Below are 6,211 nucleotides of genomic sequence, written 5' to 3' on the forward strand. Positions count from 1 at the left end.
ATCCTGCCTGATGTCCCTCCATTAGCCTTTTCCTGGTTCTGAAGTCTGAAGAAAGCCCCACGACAAACAAGACCCAGTCTCTGGGTTCAGTACTCAGTTCAGAGGGACCAGCACTTGAGGGAAGACTGGGCTCTGTCAGGCTGTGTGGATGACTCCCTTCCCAGCAGCTGACTGCATCAAAGAAACCATTCTTCCTTTCTTATAGAAAAGATGGGTCTGCATGGAAAAAGCCACACCAGAACTCATTTCTGGGGGCAGATTTTAAATTCCCTATTTTAAATTCTCTCTATATTCTCTATATGTATTTTCGATTCTCTGTAAAAATGTGCTTTAGTCAGATTCCATGGTACACATATTGGCTTGAAAATAATGAGACTTTTAATCTCAAGACATTCCTTGAAAATATATACATTCTTCAAAATACTCACTAGCCTTTAGATGGTTACAAACCCCAGAGGAAAATCTGTTATTTCTTTGTATTGCCATCAGTAACCATTTGTCTTAGAGTGAGTTTTAGCTATCTGAAAAAAATCAAATGCACCCTGAAAACCAAGTGGGGTGCCTTCATGGAGGGTGACTGTAGGAGATGCCACAGCCTGAGCGTGGCCAACGGGGCCTGGAGAGCTTGCTTTCCCCTGCACCGCTCAGACTAGGACACTAGATGGCAGGCTTACCTTCCAGATAGAGATGCCTGGCGCTGGCCGCCCTGACTTGGGGTCCAGCTGCCACACACGCTCCAGCAGATCCCAGGAACACCTGATGGGCTCCCCAGGGAGGGTATGACTCAGCTTTGGTGAGAAGCAGGGAGAAGAGGGGACTGGTTTGGGAATGCCTGCCTGACTTGCAGCTCTAGTAGGCTCGGCGGAGATGGACTCACTGTATCCCACCCCTCTTGGCTGTGGCTAAGGTGACTCCAGGGCAGTGCCCCACCCCCCTCCTACTGGCTGCCCTAGGTGCGGGGCTTAGACATGTCTCCAGCTTCCCCTGGGCTGGCTGAAAGTGCAAGGTCCTTCAGATCTCCCGAACCCAGGGAGGTGATGTTTTTTGCAAGCCTCTCTCAAATAGAGGGTTCTGCCCTGAGTGGGGGAACTGCTGAGCACCAGCAAGGAAATACATAAGCTGAGGTCTGTGGTTTCATTAATATTCAAGCCTCATAGTATACTTGACACTTCTTTCTGCTGCTCCTGCCCTCCTCCCATCGTGATCAGGTTTTAGATAATCAATGCGTGTAAATCCTCCATGGGGGAGGGCAGAAAACTTTCTGTGTTTGCTTCTCGATTCCTGGTGTCTGGCACAGGGTGAGGGCTCAGTGAACGTTTGCTAAATGAAATTATTGAATGAATGAATGAATGTCAGGACTGAAAAATCACTTCGTTTAATCTCATAATTCTAGAAGGGGTCTCAAGTGGATGGGAATGTGTGTTTTCCGGGATGCCTGCCTTCACCTGTACCCCTTCTTCCTCACCCCACATGAGATTCCCCCCCCCCCCCAGGATCTTAATTTGGGTTATTCCTGAACCTTTCTTCCATCTAGCTGAAACCTCCAACACTGTAATTTGAGACCATTCTTTTTGCTATGACCTCACACAAGTCGATGATGGGATTGGGAGAAGATACTGTTAGGGGATGAGTTGTGTCCCCTAAACCATACACTGAAGCCCTATCCACCCCCAGTACCTCAGAATGTGGCTCCATTTGGAGATGGGATCTTTTCTTTTCTTTTTTTCTTTTTTTTAAAGATTTTATTTATTTATTTGACAGAGAGAAATCACAAGTAGATGGAGAGGCAGGCAGAGAGAGAGGGAAGCAGGCTCCCTGCTGAGCAGAGAGCCCGATGCGGGACTCAATCCCAGGACCCCGAGATCATGACCTGAGCCGAAGGCAGCGGCTTAACCCACTGAGCCACCCAGGCGTTCCCTGGAGATAGGATCTTTAAAGAGGTAATCAAGGTTGTTAGGGTGAGCCCTAACCCAATCTGACTGGTGTCTTTATTGGAAGGGGAGATTTGGACACACATGGAGACACCTGGGATGTGGCCACAGAGAGATGACCATGTGAAGAGGCAGCAAAGAGGCCACCTGGGAACCAAGGAGAGAGACCTCAGAGGAAGCCAACTCTAGCACCTTGATCTTGGACTTCTTGTCTCTGGGAACTGTGAGCAAATAAATTTCTGTTATTTAAGCCAACAACTCAGTGGTATTTTGTTACAGCAGCCCTAGCAAATGAACAGAAATATGATGATAAGATAGGTTAGGACTGGATAGGAATAAATATGTTATGATGCATAATGTTTTGCCCCTTTTGTCAGCCTGTCCATGGTCTAAAGAACTATTGTCTTATTGATGTGATGGCAGCTGAAATTTCCACACCACCTCTGGCCCCAGTCCATGCTGGGTAGGCAAGAGGGAGAAAGAAAGGTCTACTAAGAAAGGAGAGATATTGACAGCTTTAGTCATGGTGTGGGCTGCCTTCCCAGGTCCTCTTTGTTTTTTATTTTTTAAAAGATTTTATTTATTTACACATTAGAGAGAGAGAAAGAGAGAGAGAGAGAAAGCAGGCACAGGGGGTGAGGGGGAGTGACAGAGGAAGAGGGAGAAGCAGGCTCCCCGCTGAGAAAGCAGCCCAATGTGGAGCTCCATCCCGGGAGCCCAGGACCATGACCTGAGCCAAAGGCAGACACTCAACCAACTGAGCCACCCAGGTGTCCCAGTCCTCTTTATTTTTATTTTAAGATTTATTTATTTATTTTGGGGGGAGGGGCAGAGGGAGAGGGAGAGAATCTCAAGCAGGATCCCCCGGGCCCCCCCACCGCTGAGTATGGCGCCTGACATGGGGCTCTATCTCATGACCCTGAGATCACAACCTGAGCCAAAACCAAGAGTCAAAGGATGCTTAACCAACTGCACCACCCAGGCAGCCCTCCCAGGTCCTTTTTAGAAAAACCTATCATCCACTGTGATGAAGAATAGGGTGAGAGAGCCCTCAGAAGGGTGGGTTCCTGGGCACCACAAAAGCTCAGCTCCCCAAAGAGGTCAGCACGGCCTCAGGGCCCAAAGGTTGACACATCAAGACAAATCTGTCAGAGAGAGAAAGCAGCGGAAGAGGCTGCTTGTTGGCAATTAGATTAGACCAGAGAAGATTGAGTAAAGGCTCCGAGCCTGGGGAAGGAAGACATGGGAGGGAAGGAGGCAGGGCACAGGGCTCGCTGTGGAAGTGTCAGCAAGAAGCTGAAACACTGAAGCAAAAATCAGCTCAGCAGACACAGAAAACCTTGCGGTCAGAGACCATTGAAGGGGGAGCTGTGAAAAACAAGGCAGTGCCTCTCTCCTTCCAGAGTCACATTGACATGGTAGGATTTGGTCTCGTGAGGACTGACTATAGGAAACTCACTCCCTAAAGTGGAAACTCTGGGTCATGTTACAGGTGGAGGGGGCCAGGATGGATGGAGGAAGCTAAAACTGAGATTTAGTTCTCCTGGGCATGTGGCCAGAAGTGACTGTGACACAGTGAGGCCGCGCCTTCCTTGCGCTGCTGGAGACCTTGCCTCTCCTCCCCTAAATGCCAGTATCAATAGACATGATTGGGGAGAAGAGAGAGACACCTCAATAGGAGTTCACATAGTAAGGAAATCCTCACCCATACAAAGGGTCTCTCACCTTGGCACAGACATACAAGAAGGGAAGTGGAGAAAGGGGCTTTTCTCACTTCCCTAATTTCTAACTTAGTCTGGCTCAGATGAGGGAGCTAAGAATAAACCCTAGTCTCTTGGTCCTGGACTCGGGATTAGCCCCCCTCTTCCCTCCACCCACTCCCCTGTCTCACCACATTTCTCATCCCAAGGACAGATGAAGGAGAATCGGTCCTGCTGCTCCAACTATTTGTCTGTGGGCAGCATAGCTGGGTGGTTGCACTTCAATATTGGGAAACACTTGAGCCCCTAAGAAAGAAGAACAAACCACGAAAAGCATAAATATCATCACTTAACACCCCATTTCCCTGATGAAGTTATCAAGACCCCAAATGGGATAAAGGACCTGCCAAAAGTCACACAGGACTAATCAGATCTTCTAGTAGATATCACCCGAGTGTAGCCATGTGGGCCACTTCAAAACACATTCCATAGGAAAAAACAAAACAAAACAAAAAAACACATCCCATAGAGTAATAGCTCAAATACAGGCCTTTTTTTTTTTTTTTTTTTTTTTTGGGAGGGGGGCCTATGTACCAATCTAGTCTCTTTAAAAGCCAATTCTTAAAGCACTTTAAATATCCCCTAACTACTTTATGTCAAATAAAATTCTAACATGCACATGAAAATAGAGATTGCTCCTGTGTAACCAAGTCTAGGTGGATGGTCATTTCTAGGCCCAAGTTTTGTAAAGCACATCAACATGGAGCAACAAGCTAAGGTGGTGGAAAGCTTCTGGAAGCCAGGCCGTACAGAGGAGGAACTAGGGAAATTCAGCCTGCAGAAGAAAATATTGAAGAGAACCATGGTATAAGCTTCAGGAGGTGAAGGTTGATGGTAGAAGAGGCATGCGTCAATGTGTTCCTCAGGGCAAAACTAGGACCTAAGCCTGCTAGAAGTTGGTTTCAGATCAAAGGAAGCAAGAACTTTCCAGGTTAGAATGGGCTTTTCCTTCCTCCTCTGTCTTTGGAGAGGGTTGTCTTAGCTTGGGCTTCTGTAACAAAATACCATAGACCAGATGGCCTAAACAACACACATTTTTCAGAGTCCTGGAGACTGGAAGTCCAAGGTCAGCGTGCTAGCATGGTCAGGTTCTTGGTATGGGACTGGCTCCTAGTTTATAGATGGCCAACTTCTCTCTGTATTTTCACATGGCAGGGAGAGAGAGAGAGAGATGGATCTCAAGTCTCTTACTCTTTTTGTAAGAACATTAATTCCATCATGAATCCCACCCTCATGACCTAGTCTAACCATAACCATAACCATGACCTAGTCGAACCATAACCCCAAAAAGTCCCATCTCCAAATACCATCACAATGGAGATTAGGTTTCAACGTGTGAATTTGGGGAAGACACATCTATTCAGTCCATGGTAAGGGTCTTTGGTAAGATGTAACTGATTAATAAGAGAATGGCCATTACCTTGTAGATGTTTCCTTCTGACAGACCTAGAATCTCCTCAGGGACCCCAAGGAACTGAGTGCTCTCTACAATGACACCGGCATTCCACAGTGGGCAGAAGTAGAGGAAAAACCCTGTGGAGGAGGGCAAGAGAAGTGAGGGAAGGGGCTCCTGAATGCCTGGGTGTTACAGTGCTTTGGAAGCAGTGGGAGCTAGTGGTTCAGACTTAGCTGGGCATGTGCAGAACATGGGTTCTCTGGCTACCATGAGATTATGGTACTTCCTGTATAGAGACCTAGGAGTTATTTTTCTGAGTACATAGAAGTAGAGCAAACTTACAGTTGTATTGTGGTTTGTTGTTGTTGTTTGGGGGTTTTTTGTTTGCCTGTTTGTTAGTTTTTTTGTGCATCATGGTTGCTGACCCAGCAGTCAATATGACATGTGGGATCTTTTTGAACAGTATGGTGGCAGTGGCACATTTAGTGCCCTCAGCCTTCTACATCAGAGTGGAGCAGAGAGGGACTCAGTGTCCATAAAGTCAGGACCACTGTTGAAGAAACTCCCAGCTCTTTGTACTCTGCCATTCTATTCTTCTATCCATGTAGGCCGCCTGAAGTAGGACCATAGTTGTGTAGGTTGTGCACTGCCCAAGTCCAGGAGTTACCTTTCCCAACTTGTGCAATTTCAACTGGCAGCTCTATGTGAAGTCAGAGACCACAGGGAACCCAGGAGCCAACCCAAACCATTATTTCGAAAAGACTCATTGGCTTGGAGCACCTGGCTGGCTCAGCTGATAGAGCATGTGACTCTTGATCTTGGGTTCTGAGTTTGAGCCCCACATTGGGTGTGGAGATTACTTAAAGATAAAATATTGAGCCTTGCACGGGTCCCACCTGTCCGTGGTTTGGGGGTGCTGCATACCTCAAAAAGCGAAGTAGAGGGTTTGTCTTCTGGGAAGACAAAGTTGTCTTCTCCTTTGAAAAAGCCTCCTACGTAGTTGGCTTTGGCATCTCCTGAGAATAGGGAGTCAGGGATTGAGGCCTCATGGGTTTTCCATGGAGGTAGAGAGAGAAACCAGTGCTTATAACCAGAAAGTCTAGAGTCCAGTGTAGTTACCTCCA

Source organism: Mustela nivalis, assembly GCF_964662115.1.
Source record: "Mustela nivalis genome assembly, chromosome: 8".
Classification (NCBI taxonomy): Eukaryota; Metazoa; Chordata; class Mammalia; order Carnivora; family Mustelidae; genus Mustela; species Mustela nivalis.